This window comes from Podarcis filfolensis (assembly GCF_964270895.1).
Source record: "Podarcis filfolensis genome assembly, chromosome: 7".
Taxonomy (NCBI): Eukaryota; Metazoa; Chordata; class Lepidosauria; order Squamata; family Lacertidae; genus Podarcis; species Podarcis filfolensis.
Window position 1 is genome coordinate 60,576,381 of NC_139603.1, and position 20,620 is coordinate 60,597,000.

Sequence of the window (20,620 nt, forward strand, 5' to 3'; positions counted from 1 at the left end):
GCATTGCCTTGGGCTTTGAAGGGTTTCTGCAAAGTAAACATGTATTTAGTTGTTTTCCTTCAAATGGCAATGAACATATAGGGCCAATTAAATAGAATACTTATAAATCTACAGAAGTGAAATCTGCTCAAAGAACAAAGAAAGGTCAAGTAAACGATCTGTATAAGTCACAATAGCAGTGGTGGTAGTACCTGCTGGTAGGATTAGGAGTGATACTACCTTAAATGCAAGCTTGTAGGGAATACATCCCTTGTATCTTTCACAATAGACATAAGGTTGTGTTTATATAAAGATTTTATTGTTCACCAGCAGAGACCATGTAAAGAACTATTGAGAAAATCACTGTTTAATATTGCAGAATTTACTGCTTCTATTCTGACTATGAGCCTAAATTTACACAATGGAATTTGATTATCTCTAATAACAGTATTAGATCCTGCACTGGATGGATGAGAATTGAGGTGGTTTTGTTGATTGCAAGGGTTTAATGTTGCATTTCAGAATCTGATGTGGTTTAGCCTTCCTTCCATTAACTGGAAAACCCCTGAGGTTTTACAATTATTTCTTAAAGATAATACATTTAAGATTGCATTGGTAGGCTGGAGAAAAGTCATATAGGCAAGAAGGGAAGCCCTTAATAACTCTTGAGATTCAGACATGTTCAGCAGTTAGATTGGCTCTGACTTCACCAAGGGTCGACAATGTGTCATTTCCATGAAGCCAAATTGCCCTCTGCCTATATGATATTAATGTGCAAATCAATATTTCAGGGATTAAATTTCCCTTCTTCATTTTTTATGGTTTCTACCTCAATAAGTCTCAAGTCTATTAGAAGAGGCTGGATGATTTAAAATCTTTCACTGCAGAATGGCTTGTTGTAGCCTTGTTTCACAGACCATTTTTGGATTTTCGCTCTAAAAGACGAAAGGCTTTGCAAAGAAGTTCATAGTCAATGTAGGGGCATGCGCAATACTGTAAAACCCTTTTCAATTTAGAGATAAAAAGGTATTGAATATATGCATATATATGATATATACATTGTGCTGCTTTAAAAATATTGTGTTAATCACTTATTGATTTATTTTGAAATCAATTGAGGCTTCTTTCTTGTTAGTGATTTGTTTGCATTTTTATGCATTTTTCCCACCACCAGCAGCATGCTTGGATTATTTTGCAGTGAGTATTATTTAGGTCTTCTTTGAAGAATATCTAAAAATAAGCATGTTAAACTAGTCAACGTAAGTGATATTAAAAGTCTGCTATTGAGGCTGAGTGATGTTAGTTGCATTGAATTAATTAATTAAGAAAAGGGATCTTTTACTGAGATGTTAGTCTTTTAAAGTGGATGTGCATTGGTAGTTTTTATTGAGTGGTCTTTTGAATATTCATGATTAGTTAAAAATGGAAAGCGATCAAGGAGGAAACCATACATGGCAGAAAATTTAGGTCACATACAAGGTTGTGACTTTATCGCATATTGGGAAGGCCCTACTGTCTATCATTTTGATGCTGTTTTATAGGCTTAGACCATCTGGACCAAGTTCCGCACAGCTGCATTGATTTCGTATGTGATAGAACATTTTTTCCATTCAGTGTGAAATGTTCCTTCCTAAAAACATACACTAGACTCGCTTAATTTAGTCTGCTAAAAGAAATGTACATGAAAAAAGGACAAAAGGCTCTTTAATCTTTGCAAGCTGTTTGTTTTTCTTCAAGATTCCTGTCTGGGTTTGAAAAGTCGTGTTTATTGAGATGATTCTGAGGTGTGACATTAAAATAATATATGATTTCGGGGGTCTGTGCTGAGTCCTGCTCTTCTCCTTGCCTGTCAAAACACAGTTAATCTATTCTTATTTACAATTAATCTCAATAAAATTAATCTTAACTGTGCATTAGTCAGTGGCTTAAAATATCTAATTATATTCAATTAACTGCTGTCATAGTAATTAACACTGCTTAATTGCTTCAGCATATATTTATGTAAAGCTCATTAGTTCCTAGCTGCTCTTTTTCTCCTCTTCTCATTCCTTTTTTATTGCTGTCACAGCACTGACATCAAATCCAGGCTCTCCCCCCCCCCTTTTGAACTTTCAACATATGACAGTGACAATAAATGAATCTGTAACATTTTATTTAGCCTAATCTTGAGTGCTTTCATTTTTTAAAATGTAGCAATGCTGGGGCTTTAGAGAGCCTTCTCTCCCAGCATATTTGAAAATATTTTCTGTCTCTGTTGATGGAAATATGAGAAGCCAGGTTAAGCTTTGTATTTATAAATGAAGAGCTTTTCCTGCATCTGCCTTGGGGCTGTACCCACAAGGCAGAGCTTCCCTATTCCGAAATAATTCAAAGGGTTAAAGACTTGGCCAAGGTTCAAATTGAAAAGTGCCCAGGGAAAGTGCATGTGAATATGTACAGGTTTCATGTAATTAGTGCTTAATTATATTAACATATGCAAATTGTCAACTTTGGAGCTTGTTGAGCTGGCAAAGATCAGCCTGGCACAATTGCTGCATTGTTTTGAGACAATAATGGATTTCAAGTTGGATTGTGGAAACACATAACTAGCTATCTAATTTAACTCATACCATGGTGAAATTTCATTAGTCTCCATGGAGACTGGTTTAATTGTGCTGACTAATGTTCTGGGCTGCAGAATGTCCTAAAAAGAAAGCGTTGTTTGCCTAATCCACCTTACAATGACACTTGTTTGTACATGTTTCCTTTGTGTGACAATTTGCATATGCAAATAAATAGTTTCTCAGCCCCCATTTGTCACGGCTGTTCATTACCCATGAAGAGGACATTGTTACTAGGCTGTTACTGAGTCTCCCAAGACAGGATAGTGTCAACCAGTCCAGCCACATTCTTTCATAATTTGTTTCTGATTAATAGACCAGAGTGAGGCTCATTCTATTCAGGCCTCTGCAAAGGGAAGGTCAGTTCTGTCACTGAAAGGAGTTTCCGCAGCAACTGAAGTCCCCCCTCCCCTTTTCTTCTTTGGCTTAACAGAATCATATTTAAAATATTGTATTCTTGCTCTAAGGAAAACATCTTCTAATAATCTCTAGTTTCCTAAAGCAAAAGATAGAAAAACAAAGGCGATTCGGGTTTTGGAATATTAATCCTGTTTTTGACAGAAAGGTAAACTGATATAATTGCTTTTCAGTGGAAGGAATGGGGGTTTATACAAGTGTGAAAGCATCGGAAAGGATTAGCATTTTTTTGCATAATGAAAAGCTCTGCTGAATAGGGCACTGAATGGTTGACTGAATGACTAAGATGAAAGGAAGATGAAAATGCAAGCTTCTCTTTCTTTATGCCTCTGCTCAGCTCTCCCTAAAGTTATGTTTGTCCAAGACTTGAGAAAACAAGCAGAAGCTCAGATTTCAGCAACTTTATAAGATGCCTTGAATTTCCATCATCATGCTGATGAATATGTATGATAATGGTGCAGCTAGAAGATGATAGACACAGGTTTGTAAGTAGTAGCAACATTACAGACTAATCAAATATTGACTATTGGGTATCGAGTCTTCTCAGGGCTTTGCTTCTGGGGAGGGGCAAAGGTGAAAAAATATATTTTTAAATCAGAGGAATGTGTACATCAAACAATAGTAATAAGCTAAGTTTATTGAAGCTGTTATATGTAGGCATAGTTTTTAAGTTAATAAATGTTTTAATTGTTTTTTAAATTTTTTTGACTGTGTTTGAACTGTGTATTAAGTGGTTAGTAACCATTTCGAGGATACAAAATAGGAATTGCATCAGTTTGATCCTGTCGATAGATAAAAAATACTTTAGATAGAAATTAGGCTGTAATGAGGTTGATTCTTAGTGTGCTTTAGTGCTCAGTTTTTGATATGTTTACAGTAGGGTCGTAAGTCATGTCACTAAGGACCCACTCCCTACTCCTAGCAAAGTCAGTGATAAAATATCTATTGACTTAAATGGGACCAGGAGGAGGCCTAAAGCTATGACTGTAATTGGTTAGCTGTTGACAATGTGATCTGTGCTTCTAATTATGTGCTCTCAACAGTAACCGGGACAGTTAACGTATTCTATGTGTTGATGCACTTTTACAAATTAAAAATTAGTTCCATGGCACATATGTAAATCAGATGTAGCATGGAAAAAATTATTATTTATCGGCTTGCATGTAAAATAGTATCTTTTTCATATCCCTGTAATTGTATTTGAAGTCATCAGAGAAAAATACTTTTGAATGTACCATATAGCAACTTGCCTTATGTGTTTGTTCAAGGAACCTGTGTGTGTGTGTGTGTGTGTGTGTGTGTGTGCGCGCGCAATTTGAGGACTATAGGTTGTATCCAAGTAAGTCATACTAAAGTAGATCCATTTAAATCAATGGACATGGCTGAAGTCTATTGATTTCAAAGGATCTACTCTGAGTATGACTTGGATGCAACCAATATATGTAACTAGTTTGGTGGACTATTGCACATTTACAAAGTAAGTAAATATTTGTAAATAGCAGAAAGTTGACAGCTTAGTATGGAACTATTGTCAGAAGAGGTTTGCTCTAAGATGACTCATAAAGCTTTCATGTCAGGAAAATTATTTATAACTTTGTAAACGTTTCTTGCTAATGTTTGTGGATCTTTGAAACATAGTTTAAAATAATAAGAAAACTGATGTACCTTCAAAATAAAAGATGCTTTCTGAGAACTTTGGGGAAATGTGTTAATTAAAACACATTAATTTATATTGTTAAGCAAGCGACATATGTTCTAACTGGTTGTTTCCCAACCATTGCTAGCTAACACATGGTTCATGGTAGTTTATGGGATGGGACATCTGCATTCTTAGTGAGGATGCAGAAATCCAGGCTGCCCATACAGTAGGAATGCATGTACATTTACAACCCCACTGAACTCAGCCTGAAACTTACTTCTGAGTACAGTACATGGAAATTATTTTGTTGCATGAGAATATAGAGAGTGAAATACAAACTCTTCAGCACATGTCTGTTAAGTGTAACTTCTATTGTGAAAAGTAGAATATGTTCCTAAGTAAGTAGATTTTAAACCTTTTTTTACTGAGAAGCAAACCACACTGAGTATAACTGAGGTCATCTTCTTGTTTGTATGTATGGCTAGCTTTGAAATCTTACTACTATAATAATTAAGGGGAAATTGGAAATGGTCAGGTTCAATAGTCTTCATAGATCTAAGTCTTGCCATCCTTATAGAAGAAAAATGTTTACTTGTGACTATATAAAGTAGTTTAGGATATGCCAATTAATATGGATGTATTACAGTCTTCTGTAATAGGCACATTTTATTATTTTGTTATTCCAGTGTTCTCTTAAGTCTTTTTTGTTCTTTTTGCTTTAATAAGTTTGCACTCATAAAAGATTGGAATGCTAGAGTTGTCTAGAGGGAGATACTTAAAAAAAAAATGAAGAAAAAGGAATTATGTTGGAAGAATGGTTGAGCTGAGTTTTATGAGCAAAATGTTTACCATTTTAAGACACATTTAATGTGCACATCCCTTTTAATGAGCTTTCAGCTTTAAAAATATTTGTAATGTAATTTGTTTGTAATGTTTTTTCTAATTCTGGGAACTGATTAAAACCTGCCTGAACATTATTAATTTTTTTACATGCAGGCATAACACATTCATAGCTGTCACTGAACTGGGTGGGCAATATTAGTCCCTATAGCAGGGGGACATTTTTCTGTTGAGGGCCACATCATGGCATAGATAATCTGTTGTGGGCCACATACCACCAGCAGGAGGGGCCAAAGACAGGGATGGACAGGGGGGTTATTGTGGAAACCACTTGTGATATTTGGATAAAGGAAGGTTAATAATAATAATAATAATAATAATAATAATAATAATACAGATGTGAACAAGCCTACCTATTCTCCCTCCCTCCCTCCCTATTCATCCTCTCATCCTCACCTAGTGGGCTGCTAGGGGAGGGACAGATTACTCTTGTCAGAGGTTTGAAGTATTCACTTGCAGAGGGCCTCCCCCCCAAAAAAATTTATTGCATCATGAATTTGGTTTCTTCTTCCATTCTCTCTCTCTTCCCACTTGCCTTCCAGGATCACCTCATTAAATTTATTTATGACATTTCTATCCCAGCTATCCTCAAAGCAGCTCAAAACGGCATACAGTACACTGTTCTCCCTCTACTCCTTTTATTCTCAAAACAACCCTGTGAGGTAGGTTAGTCTGGGAGAGTCATCCATTCAGCTTCATGACTACGTTAGGATTTGAACCCTGGCCTTTGCTGGATTATAGGTGTACCGTCGACTAAATCATGTGACTATATTTTGAAGAATCATTTCCCTTGTTTCTGGCAAACAGACAAGAATCAGATATGAAGAAAGAACAGATACGCTTTGGTTGGACATCTTACAGCAGAGACCTTACCTAGGAGACAACCCATTATGTTTTCTGGATCAGTTCTAGCTTGTTTTCAGCTTGACAAATGTTTTCTGTTTGGTTCACTTTCTATCAGTGAAAGACAGTACAACACTGGATACCTCAGTTGGTTAGATTAGTGCTGGTAACACAAAGCTTGCAGGTTTGATCCCTATATTCCTGCTGCAGGTTTGATCCCTATATTCCTGCATTGCAGGGGGTTGGACTAGATGATCCTCAGGATCCCTTCCAACTCTACAGTTCTATTATTCTATGATCTAATAGTTCAGTTCTTGTTTATGTAGGGGAGTTCAGATATTCACATTATGATGTAGATTTGAACATGTAGCCAAGTGATTACTATCTCTGTGATATTTTATCCTAAACTTTATACATGACGGAAAATCCAAAACAAACAAACAAACACCCTTTAAAGTTGGAAGAGACAGAGACAAGGGATGTTAACAATTGTATGTTAACATCCATACAATTGAATTAACAATTGTATGATAATTGTTAGTTAACGCTTGATGTACCAGGTGTTAATAGAATAAAGATGTGTGCAGCTGTAACGGTATTTAAGTATTACACATACCATCCTCTGTGTTTACAGATTCACTTTATTACTCCCTTGGTCTTTCTTGCCACAAAGCTTGGACGCAAGAGGCTGTTCCATACTATATTGCCTGGGAGTCTGCAATGCTGACCATTGCCAATGCAGCCTGACTCTCTTCTTAATGAACAGCTAGCTATATATATACCAGTATTTAGATCATAGGTTAGAAAGGAAAAGTTTCAACACCAGCCTTAAGATGTACAGTGTGCAGGAAGGCACCCTTGCAATATGCAAAATATCCACTATTTCTTCTGCCACCATGTTGCTTTTCTGTCGACTGCAACCTTGTAGTAGGCCTCTATCCTCCCTCTAACTTTCCAATACAGGAAGATCTTTTAGGATGTTGATTTTTTAAAAATGTGCTTTTAATTCCTTCTGATTGGGTTAGTGCCACCACATCATTCTTAGGCGAATCCTATTTGAGTTGATAACCTGCATTTATTTATATATATTGTTCCAGATCAAAATGAAACCGAATAGAAACTTACAATTTTTCAGGTAGCGATAAGGTTTCATTCACCTGTGAACCATGTGGACACAGGAAAGACAGCTTTGTCATATAAATGGAAGTGGCAGTTCATTTGTATATTGTAAAACAACATAAAATCACGTGATATTTAGGACATGTTTTGCCTTTAAACTAACTTTTGTATGCTTAGTTCAAGTCTAAAAAGGTCGTGAAAATTAATTAAAATCAAAAGCCTGCTTCTTTAGCTGTAAATTCAGTTCATTCATGCTAGTGTAAACCTAGTATGTGACAATATAATAATTGAATTTAGAAGTCAATTTAGAATCACTGAGATTCACTTTGCCTTCAACATCTTTTTGTAATACAGTATTTAATTAGTGTATTTTTGGTTTCTATGGAAGCCGCCCAGAGTGGCTGGGGAAACCCAGCCAGATGGGCGGGGTACAAATAATAAATTATTATTATTATTATTATTATTATTATTATTATTATTATTACGATGTAGGACTAGATTGTGGGCCTATATGACTGAGGCTGAGGCCTGGGCATGGCTGGCTTTTATAACCAGGGAGCAGACTAAAGGGAAGTAGTTTTCCCTTTGGCCCACTCCCTAAACTGTGCCCCCACGTTCACTTGTGATTGACTGCAATCTCAGGCAAGCCCCAGCAGCCAGCACGGCCAGTGCAGGGGGACATTGTATCGTCCCTCAGCCATGCTGAAGCCAAAATATTGTCCTACAGCGACAGCCATGCCGGACTGCAACTGCCACTTCCCTTCATCTGGCAGGTAAGCGGCCGTTACTTTTGGTGGATTCACCAATACTCCACACCTAGCTTGCGATCCTACTTGATTTTGGTCCTGTTTCTGTAAGAGAACACAAAAATGGTCTTCTTGAGTTTTCCCCATGCAGAGAGATAAAATGGTGAGGAAAAACTTCACTTAACTGAATGCATAGTTGCTCTCAGTGGCACAAGAGTAGAGCCAAGAAAAAGCTGGCAGTCCTAGATCCCACTATTATCTGCTTTACAACTTCAAAGGCAGAGTCTTCTCTGTTGCATCCAATTTGAGGTCAAGATACAAAGGACTCAGAACAACAAAGAAAACCAAACTTTTCTAGAGTTGCTCTGTTGTTAAATCTAGGTAAAAGTGCAGAACAACTTTCACTGTTTGACCTTCTACGTCTGGGCTCTCTGCTACAGCTATGTCCATGAGACACAGTTAGGCCTCACGTTTAGTCTCATTTTTTACTCAATCAAATAGAATAGAATTGGTGGCCCTTCTTTCTCAGTGCTACAGCACTCTGAAGAAGATGAAGCACATTCTTGGTGAAGTCCCTTTATTTTTAATCTTTGATCTGTCAGTGGTATTTGTAGCACTGAAGTGAAACTCTGATCTACTATAGTTGAATCAGGATGTCTTTTTCATGCAGTTGGAACTTCAAGCTTCTCCTTGATAGGTTCTGTTCAGTTTCTGATTCATCACAGTGGCGTAAAGTTTATGAAACGTAGAAAATCATGGGCCAAAGTGATGAGGATGGTCAGTTTGTTGTATATGTGATGAAACCCTTGGGAAGTAAAGCTCTTAAGGCTACATTCTGAAAGTATAATTTATGTTTCAGAGGCAGTTCAATATCATACTTTAAGATGTAAAACTTAAAATACAAACATTAGTTTTATTACTACAGTGCTGAACCTTAATTCTTAAAATCAGTGGTGTTGTCAAATACCATAAAACGAGTTCAGAGCATTCTGTTCATTTCTTGTATGTTGCAATAGTTTGCCCTAGTCACCAATGCTGTAAATTAAAGACTATCTTCTGACGTGTTAGCATTCGTCCCGACTCTTCATTTTTGTTATTTAAAACATAGGGTTCTCAGGATGTTGTATTTGATTTTAAAAGCAGTTGACAGTAGTACATTAAAAGGATTTACAATATTCATTCTTCGATATTTCAAGAACTATGAGAAATGTTAGCATAGTTTGTGATTGAAATTTTAAGTGGTATAATAGTTTGTTAATTACATGGGCTGCAATTCATAGTATTTATTTATTTTACTAGCAGTGGTTGATTTTCCTACATAAGATCTGCTTTATTTATGCAGTTTTGACATGTGAAATGGGACAGTCCTGCTTCTAGGAAGGTGGCACAAAAGTTATTCAAGAGGTGAAGACTTGAGGAAAAATAGGGTGAATCACTTCTTGTCTGAAATGAAGCAGGGTGCAGATTAGGAACTATTAAGAATTGCCAGGAGTTGCTGGTCCTAGAAGCCTGTTTAAGTGCTCACTGTCAACAGGAAAATCACGGGCGGCACTTAAAGTGGCTCACCTCTGATTTATTCATAAACCACACATGAGCACTTGGCTTTGTTCTTGCTCTAGTAAGGGGAACTGATTCCAATAAGAACAGGGATAAAGAGCTTCTTGCATGGTCCAGAAGTGAATAGCACTTTACCTCAAAGCATGACCTCCATTCCCAAGATCTGTTGTGTTACAGTTGACTCTGTCTCTATGTTTATTCTCAGTTGAATTGCTAGGAGAAGTTACAACAAATACTTTGCAAAGCTTCTAGATTCAATGAGAACTCTGTAACTGGGACTTAGGTTCTTCTGCCTTGATGGAAAAATTGCTCTGTTTATTCTGGACCTAGTGATTTTCTTTCATAACGTTTTAGCTTTGGTGCTGCAATTGCTAATTTAGAGGGATGAACTGATTTTACCAAAGCTGAAATGAGAAAGTTTACTTATAGAAAATGCAAGTGAAGTTACATTACAAAAAGATAGCTAGTGTCATCCTAAGAGTCAGAAAATTGGTTCCCTAATTAACTAGGCATGTTTGATTGATTCACTTTATTTATGTGTCTCTAAAAATGGGGGAAGGGACATTTAGAAGACTTTTAACTGGCATGTTTGCACTAGGGCAGAGGTTGAGTACAGTTACTTAAGTCCCTTGAGAAACATTTAGTTAATAGTAGTCATGTTCTGATCCTGTCCATATCTGCCCTTTTCTTATTTAGCGAAGCTTATTTGTGTTTACTTAGGTTTAGATACGTTAAAACTGACTTGCATTTTCACAACAAATTTAACAAAAGAAGAATCATAGTGGAAGATAGTGATGAGAGTTAATGATATGTCTTTAGATAAAGCAGTACTTGTGTGCAATCTGATCACTGCTATCAGCTCATTTGTCATGGCTGAAGTGAAAATGTCAGGACCAATGAGCGTATGAGTGCTGAAGGGGGCGAAAGGGCTTTTGGAGACACTTTTGTGCTGGGAGTGGGCTATAGCTTAAATGCAGCTCTAGGGAAATACTTGGATTAGCAAACTCTGTGCACAAATCCCTAGCATAACAGAATTAGTTGGGAAAATGAAGTTTGTTGTTGAGGGGTGGGGGGAGAAGGGATAATTTCTGCCACACAGCCCTCGGCTGCAGCCCCATAACTGTAAAATAGTGAGGCATTGTGTTAACTAAATTTAGTGATGCAAATTTACACGTTCCAGTAAAATGACTGATATCCAACATCACAGCCTGGTCTTATTGCAGTTTAGCAATTGTTTAGTTTAGTTTAGCTCTATGCCATCATGTTAAAATGCAGAATATCTTTTACATTCTGAGAAACTGCATTTTAGTGACTTTTCAGCTTTCAGTTGAGAGTTAATTCTATTAGGACATCTGTGGGAGGTAGTGTAACAAAAGAACCATCAGAGTTGAATGACATTTATCATTCTTACTTCCTATGGATATTTTTCTCTCTCTGAATTTTTAATTCACAGTATCTAAACATTTCCATGGAGTAGCTCCCTTTCTTTATATTGCAAACCAACTTTCATCTGGCTCCAATGGAGCCCAGACTCTTTTTCCAGTGCAGTTGAGAGACTAGCCTCCTTAAGGCTGACTTGTATGTTACAAAGAAGCAGTAAGGGCAACCCACCCTACTTCCTATGTCATAACAGAAGCAGGGAAAGAAGAAGCTCAAGTCACATACACTACCTTTTTGACCATTTATTTTTTAAGTGTGAAGCAGCTCTCAGTATCTATCCATTCTCTCGCAGAGCCTAGGGCTTGCCGATCAGAAGGTCAGCGGTTCGAATCCCCGCGACGGAGTGAGCTCCTGTTGCTCAGTCCCTGCTCCTGCCAACCTAGCAGTTCAAAAGCACGCACTGCAAGTACAGTGGAACCTCGGGTTGCGAATGTGATCCGTGCGGGAGGCACGTTCACAACCTGCACCGTTCGCAACCCGCAGCACTGTGTGAGTCGCAATTTGGCGCTTCTGCGCATGTGCAAAGTGTGGCATGCGCGAGCACCGAAACCTAGAAATAACCCCTTCCAGTACTTCCGGGTTCAGTGCAGTGTGCAACCCGAAATCGCGTAACCTGAAGCGTCTGTAACCTGAGGTACCACTGTAGATATATAGGTACCGCTCTGGCAGGAAGCTAAACGGCGTTTCTATGTGCTGCTCTGGTTCGCCAGAAGCAGCTTAGTCATGCTGGCCACATGACCTGGCTCCCTTGGCCAGTAAAGCGAGATGAGCGCTGCAACCCCAGAGTTGTCCGCGACTGGACCTTTACCTTTAATTAATGTCAATTGTGTGCCGCCTTTTTCAGGGCCCAAATGCTAATTCCTAGGCTTGCCATTTGAAATGTGACAGGTAAAGAGGCAGTTCAGATGGTGATTATTTCGTAGCGGAAACACATAAGCACTGTCTTGGAGTTATGCACCTTTGCCTCATATTCAGAACTGCACAGCATCAGGAGCATGCAGATGTGGTAGCTCTTAAGTGTGATTTATTCTTCAGCAGTGACTAATTATCCAAAGTTTTAGAATTTCAGTAGTTGAAAGCATAGGAGCCTTGATGGAAAAGAATGTGACAACCTTGTTGCAGAGATCAAATGATAAAGCATCTACAGGAGTTTTTCATGTAGATTGTTTCTCAAACATTTGTGGCCGTTGAGCAGTTCTGCTGTGTATATTCTTTGGGCTGAGTTGAAATAATGTTTGTTAGGCTAGCCAGCAGTAGATAGCTTCATCTGGTTAGCCCTCATTCTTATTACTAAATAGTTTTCTGATGGCTACTTTTCCACTCCTCTGGACTGAAGATAGATTCAAGAATGGTCAGAGCTGAATGTCTGGAACTTGATGGTGAATATTTAGCCACTTTTGGCTATCCATCTTTGTCTCACAATATTGTTCATAACAATAAGAAGGGGAAGCGGAGACTTTGAAGTTGCCCATCAAAAGTGAGCTCCAGAACAGCAGACTGAGCAGGCACATAGGTCACCCAGTCAGAATCTATTCCACTATGATGAGATATTTTGTATTTAAATTTAAACAGTAATTATTTCCAAATGTGTGTCTATCTACACTCACACAAACACACACAAGCTTATGCAAATTTTATGCAAACCTCTATCCTCATTTTTTGTTTAGACCAACAAATGGTGCATTTATTTATTTACTAACACAATTTATATTGCTCTCCTTCAACACAGATATGTTCTCAAGATGGTCAACAGTGTAGGAAGGGGGGGAGGATAATCTAAGATATGATATGATAGTAATAAAGCATTCAAACATCAAATCAAAACAATGAGCTAAAACAACAAAACTGAAAAAAGATGGCAAACTGAAATAAATGATAAAATTGCATTAAAAAATGCTTAAGGAAGTTAAAGACTTGTTAGAAGTCTAGGAAACAGAAACGTTTTCCATGGTGACTAAAAGACAGTAGTGAGGTCTGTAAGCAGGACTTCTTCAGGAGAGGAACCATCACGAAAAGGGTCCCTCTGCAGTTGCCACCTGCTGCATGTCAGACAGCAGTGAAACCCAGAAAAAGAACTCTGGTGAAAGATCTTGGTGGACAGCAACCCAGCTCAGTGTTCTGAACTAGCTGCAGTTTCCAAACTGTCTTCAAATGCTGCCCTTTGCAGTAATCCATCTGTGAAGTTTCCAGGTCATGAACAACTGTGGTTAGGCTATCTCTGACTAGGAGGGATCACAGTTGGCTTATCAGCCTCAATTGATAGAAGATCCTTTATGTCACTGAGGCTACTTGAACCACACAATTCACACTTGGCTGCCTGGGTAGACACACTGCTGATCACCTCCACTGCTGATCACCTCCATCTTCTCAGGACTAAGTGTCCATTTATTGACCCTTGCCCACTCTATTTTTGTTTCTAAATATCAGACTGGCACTTCTGCCTCACCTGACTCAGCTTGCCAAGAAATAACTTGGGTCATCAGCATATTGATGACATCCAGCTCTATAATACTCATTCAACACCTTCCTATAAATGTTGAACAACACAAGGGGCAGATGAATCCTTAGACATCCCATGATATTAAAGTTATGGGGTAGACATCCCACAATGCCCGCTTCTGTAAACCATCCTCCAGGTAGGAAAACAGCAACTGAAAAACAATGTCTTCAATTCCCAATCCAGAGCACCTATCCAGAAGAATACAATGATCACTGGTGTCAAAAAATGCCAATAGATCCAGAATAATCAACTGACTTGCATTTCCTTTGGCTTTCTCAGTGCAGGTCACCCATCAGGGCAGCCAAGGCAGCTTCAGCTCCAAATGTAGGCAACAATCCAGACTGAAATGAATTCAGAAAATCATTTCCACCCAATAGTGCTTGGAATTGCTGGCAACCACTCAATCTAACACCTCATTCGAGAAAGGGACTAGCTTTGGCAACTGAGCCTAAAGGTGGATTGTGTCCTACCTTGTTTATAGTTGGAATAACAATAATTAGGGGTGAAAAGCAGAGAGGTTTTTTTGGGTTTTTTTTAAGCCAAGCGGTTTGAAAGAAAAAACAGGTTTGAGAGCAAGTAGGATTAAGAGCAAGTAAGATTCTGACTGCATGCATTTGTGAGCAAACGGCTTGCAACAGCACCTTGGGAGCTGGCTTAGTTGGAACCAGAAGTGTGATCAGAGTTTCACTTCTACAATGAAACTTTTTTCCATCCTCCTCAATGCAGTTCCCTACTGCCCTGGAAAATTTACTTTTGAGGGTGAGGAGACTCTTGTGAATAGTGTGTGATATGGTTTGACCAGCTGCAGTGGGATGAAGGAATCAGTAAAATTGTGGGGGGCACCTTGCATGAATAGAAAAGTATTTCTGTTCATGCAATATGCCATTGATTCCAACCAGATGTAATATCTATGTTCTGGCGTAGGTTTCTTTGGTTGTGCAGCTAGATGCTGCGTTTTCAAGAGTGTTCCATCTGTGACAGTGAGCTTTAACAGCTAGAACTGGACCTGCCAAGTTACCTTGCCTCTCGTGTAGGAGTTTTGAATAAAATTGACACAATGGTCTTTAAACCTTAAGCACTTGCCTGCCTTCTTATGTGCCATTTTGAACTCTATCAGCAGAGTAATTTATTTTGTCTAACCAGAACTTATCTTTGTAACAAGTAGTCTCTACATTTCTTCTATTTCATGTTATTTTCAGATACCATACTTGTGTACTTTTTGGGTGTGTATGTTCAGTTCTATTGATTTACAGTGTGAAATATCTGATACCTGTTTCCTGCTCTTTTGGTATGCATAGTCAAAGGGGACTGATTAGATTCTCCTTCCCCACCAGACACTGGGATGTTTTAAATGTATAATTATTGTTGCATGTCATTTGATAGCTGTACTAATTGCTGCCAACCATTGTCTGTTTGCACTTAATGCTGAAACCTGATCAACATCCTGCTTTGGTTGATGTTTGGTGGTAAACTTTAATTAACTCTTATTGCATTGAAGAAGAGCTCAGCCTCAGTGCTAACTAATCATTTACCTTCATTATGCCCTGACAGCTCCACTTGTTCCTAGTCTTAATAGATACACTAGTCAGTAAATAAACCTCCAAGTCTTTATGCCTTGAAGTTGTTGCACATTGATATTTTGTTGCTTAAAGTATAAAGATGATGGGCTAAAGAACTATTTTAGTTAGTTTTGTATCTGGTAGTAGCAGATATCACTCGAAAATGGTTTTTTTTATACCGGGGCATTTTTATTTTCATTGGAATGGTAACTGTAGATTTAAGATAGCATTGCTGCTTAAATGCGGTTCTTATATGCATGTATCTTTTGAATCAATACAATTAAATCTGTCTCCTGTTGGAATTCTTGTAATTATTTTTACAGAAATACTTTTCATGTAATGATATTGAAGTTAAGTAATCAAGTTACTGACAGATCATGTAAAATTCAACTCAAAATTGCTGGCTCCTTGATTTTAATTTGTCTGACATCAAGTTTGTTTGAAAAGGGATAATATGTAGTTAAAGCAAGGAGCTCATAATTATGGCTGACGTTTGTTTGTTTATAATGAAAACTAATTAAAGTTCATACATTTTAAAACACAAAAGTTAATTACTGAATTGTTCACTTCACTTATGCAGAGCAGTCAAATTAACTTGCGCTGGAAAAAAATGACAAGAGGCTTTGCATAATAAAAACAAATGTCCCAGCTGATCTTTCACTATCCAAACAAAATTTGCCACTAGATTATTCTAGAACAATAGGTGGCTTATGAATGGCTAAGCTTTGTTTAAAACCTTATTCTAGTGACAGGCTAGATGTCTAATATGAAATCATATTGAATGCTACAGTCCAGTGCACAGTGGCATATGTTAGGTTCTACTGAAACCTGTGCCATTGAACACAACTCCCATTCATTTCTAGGGACTCTACAGGAACAGTTCCTTGTGGACTTGCTCCTTAAGTATGGCAATGCTCCAGTCATAAGTGGTATCATTACTTTCATTTTGTACAATCTTCTGTATTGTACTTAAAGGCTCTTCTATATTCTGCTCCATTATGATCTTTACTAGCATTGCAGTATTGCTAATTACGCAAGAATTGCAGTGCTTACTTAAATATCTGATGATTATTTTTTGGAAGAAAACTACTACAGTATTGTTATATAGCACTAAATGCTTTAAAAAGTATTTTCTTTTTCTTCTGTGTATTATTAGTCTTAGTAAACTTAACCTGTGTGCCTAATCAAATCTGCAATGGTTTTGAATAAAAGAGTTTATGATATTTATAAAGTATATTAGGATGGTAATAGACAATTATGTCAAAATATTTATTGTCTCATATTTACATAGTAAATACAGTTATGAAGGCGTTGCTGTTTCAGCTTCTGATATTAATTATTTGTTCATTCTGACCCTAAACATATGTATTCAGATACATGCCTCACTCAACCAAATGGAACCTATGTCTTAGTATGCATGCTTAGCACAGAAAATTGCTAATTTAAGTGACAGGTGAAAGCAATATATTTTCTCTTTTAACGTGTACAATTGTTAACGTCCTTTAAAGCTCCAACCCTATGCATGCTTACTTGATGGCAAAATCTGATTATTTCAGTGGTACTTACTTCTCAGTAAGTGGTATGTACTTCTGAGTAAATATGATTAGGATTGGGCAGCACAGTATATGATGTATACTAATATTGGATGCAATGAAATAGATTAAATTGTGACGGTTTTACAAATGGAGGTCATTGATATTTGAATAAACATAGTAAATGTGACCAATAAATTCCAAAATAATAAATGTAGTGGATTTTAAAGGAAATAAATAAGACCTAATTGATCCTGTGGTGCTTAAGCTTTTGTGTTGGGCAGGATTATTAACTTGAACTTTCAAATCTAATACAGATTTTGGAGTGAAAAGAGAAACATGGAGCTCTTTTCAGAACATGCTTGTAAAAATGACTGTAATTTACATAACCTTTCATGGAGTATGTTGTGTGCAATACAATAAAGGGCTTGATTGATTTGTAGATTAATATTTATTTAGTAAAGGAAAATCAAAGGGATTAAGCAGTCATCATTGTAACCCTAATCCTACTTTGCATAGATAAGACAAAGGAAAGTGATTACTGCTTAAAGCTCACTAGGTCACTGCCATTCAGGTGCACTTTTGTCTAAAAGAAAGAAATGAGGAAAAAGTTGCTTTGCTCTATGAAGTGTTTTCAAAACTCCAGACTTTTAGCTGTAGGTTAAGTATTTAGACTTCATTTGTAATGCCAGCGCTTCAGCTAAACAAGGAACATGAGAAAGAGATATTGTCAATTATCATGATTCACTTTCTGGACTGACGTCACTGTGAAATATTAATGACCAAGCCACATGATTTGAACTCTGAATCTGCAGGTTAAATGTTTTCAAGGATAATATAAGAAATAAGGCCTTTGTTATAAAATGATTCTCAGGAGAAATCAGGCATACTCTGCAGTAGTTTGATTAGTGGAGAGCTGCTGGTCTTGCCCCAAAGGGAGAGCAATTGCTGTGGTTTAATGGAAACCGTTGGAGAAAATACAGGAGACTAAAGCAATGGTATTTCAGTCTTATAATTAAATTAAAAATTCCAAAGCCTGTTATCTTGCTATCGTGTATGCTCTCCCACTGATTCTTCAGTATATAAAACAAAGAAACTATCCTGAGAGGGAGGAAGAGCTCATCAGTCACATGAGCTTGCATTAGAATATTAGTATTAAAAATCCAAAAGATAGCCTTTAAGAATGATAAAGGAGAATGCGTTGAAACAATATAGTGATTGAACAGCCAGTCTGGGATTCAGTTTGCAAACTTTTCTGGTTTTCTTTTTAAAGTGCTATTTTAAGTGCACGGTATATTTGGTTACATCCCTTTATTCAAACTTAATTACCTTCTCCCCTTTGTCGTGACATGGGTGGAAAGTTTTTGCCGTGTCAGGAGAGGTCGTCACACATTCTTTTGCAGTTCTCTTCATTAATTCCTTCTTGCAGAAGCATTTTCTTTCGTGCTGGGAAGGTAGAAGGGTGTAATAGAAGAGCCCTGAAACATCAGCAGGAAGCTCTAAGCTGGTTAATGCAGTATAATTGTCTGGACATAGACTGGTCTTTGTTTGTGTCGTTCACTTTGAATCAGCTGTAATTAACTCCAGAGTGTTTCCAGATTGCCAGCAAAGAAAAATTACAGCTTTTCTGTTTTAAATTGGAAAGCTCACAAAGACATTAACTATGCATATTGCTTTTACTTTGATATAATTCTGTTCTGTGAAAGGGTGGGGGGGCATATTTGGCACCCTTCCCCCAACCCTGGACCCTCAAATCATACTATTGTAAAGCTGTTTGATTTAGGGTCTGTTAGAGTGTAATGGCTACTTAGTACTTTTGGTCTGAAAAATGTTTTCCTTGTATCATACAACTGCCACAGTATGTTGCAGTTGCTTCAATGGCTACTTTGGTTCTTCAGGGTTTTCGTTCATGTGCTGGAAGCATGTTTTAGATGGATGTACAGAATGCTTCCCACATGCAGCTAGGCTAGAATTCCATTATAGAAGCAGCATGGTAAGTTTTCTCTCTACTATATTTTGTACTATCTAAAACAATATTCAGTTCGACACTTAACATTTCTCTCAGAATGCACATTCATTACTTTTGTGCAGGTAGTTTTACCTGTCTTTGGATATTCTAAATACCCAAACTGTGAGAAAATGGACTGTTTTTAAATCTGTTTGACTTGTGGTCAGCCAAATGCCTGCCACACCCTGTTTAAAAGGTACTCTGTACAGTACTTTATAATTATGGATTCCTGTATGGTCTAAAATGAGTGAGCTGAGTGAGCAAGCCTCTAGCTAATGCATCTAATAATACAGCGCTGTATACAAAAGATCTGTCAGCAACTGATGCAAAAAAAGTCTAACCAAAATCCCCCCCTTTCTTCTGAATTTAACAATAAGGAATTTAAGCCTCAATGTGGCTTTAGCAACCAAAGAAAAGAAGCTCTTGGTGTCTGCATAATACCACTTTGATGGATTTTTTCATCAGCTCTCCGTACGTGGTAACAAATAAACAAGTATAATTATACTTGTGAAGGCCTATTCATTGCTTTGTCAGGATTAGATATATGTGCAGTTTTCACACTGAGCCTCTCTTTTGTCTTTGCCTAACTCACTATGACATATTGATAGAGGATCTGGGATGGGGAAAAGGCCACAGCAGAGACAGTGATGACCTTTTGGAAACTTGATATAATTCAAGGATTTTTATTTATTTTCTATATATATGTGTGCATGTGTGTGTGTGTGTGTGCGCGCGTGAGTGTGTGTGATTTGCAACTTGTTCCCAAATTCTGATATAAGTGAGCAACTTTTAACCCATTTTTAGCAGAGTAAATAAATAATCAAAGTGTTCTAAGATGTCTAAAGAGCAGATGGGAATAAAAACAATAGGCTAAGAAGTCTCTTGGTCTTCTTTCCCAGCACTTTGCACTGTGGCTAACCTAGCATTCCTTTCCCATTATTCTATCCTCTTGATCAGATCACGTTCTTTTTAATCATTTCACAAACACTGTCTCACTGGACCGTAGAAGAGGGCTGGGACAATATCAATTAAAAAAACAGAGGTAAACTGGCGTTTCTGATTCTTAGCTCTAATGGGAACTCTGCATTCTAAATGCAGAGGAATTCTCCTATTGTTCAGAAAAGCACCCCCTTTTCATTAGCAAAGCTGGCTGTAGGTGGGTTTTATAATTTGGCTGAGCAGAGTTTAGAGAAGAGTTTTTCCAGGAGGAATACAGAGGTTAGTAACGCAGGTTTTTGGTGTATTGTCCGTCTGTTCTGAAGAAAAGGAGTTATACGATCCAAGTCATTGGCCTTGTGAATTGCTGACACAATTTAACATACTAAGCAGGTTAGCAGGTGCGTATTTATGAACTCGTATGATAACAACTTTTTAAAAATGCTTTCTTTTTGTTATTTTTCATGATGTTTGTATTGCAGAGGAAAACTGAGTTCATTTATTAGTGCTTAAGGACAGATGTGAAACAAAGAGCTTAAGCTTTAATTTATAAAATGGGCTGAAATCTTTTATGTTGTAGTGGGGAGGGAGAAAAATACTATTTTAGGTTAGTGTACATAGTCTAGAGCACAAAATAGAGGGGGGGCCTGCCCACTTTGATGCTGAAGATGTTATACTAATAAAGTTCGTATATCTTCAGGCACCTGATGCATACAGCAACTCTAACATTTTATTGTTCATTAATGTACACACTGCACAACTTCCTCTGATATAACATTGATGATAAGCAGCTAAGAACTAAAAGATTTATATTACAGTTGTTGTGTATTGTGGTCATTGTTTCT

The 20,620-nt window shown here is 37.4% G+C and overlaps 1 protein-coding gene across 10 annotated transcripts in view; it reads left to right on the plus strand.

Moving 5' to 3' along the window:
* The window catches only part of ZFHX4 (zinc finger homeobox 4), a 183,338-nt gene that overhangs the window by 3,255 nt on the left and 159,463 nt on the right, over positions 1 to 20,620 (plus strand). The window contains exon 1 of one of the 10 annotated variants that reach the window (XM_083623156.1): positions 18,653 to 18,824. The exons of 8 other annotated variants lie outside the window; for them this stretch is intronic. The gene's annotated coding sequence lies outside the window, so the exon portion shown is untranslated. Of the gene's footprint in view, positions 1 to 18,652; positions 18,825 to 20,064; positions 20,177 to 20,620 lie in introns of those variants that run through there. One more of the 10 variants, XM_083623157.1, reaches the window with a different exon arrangement.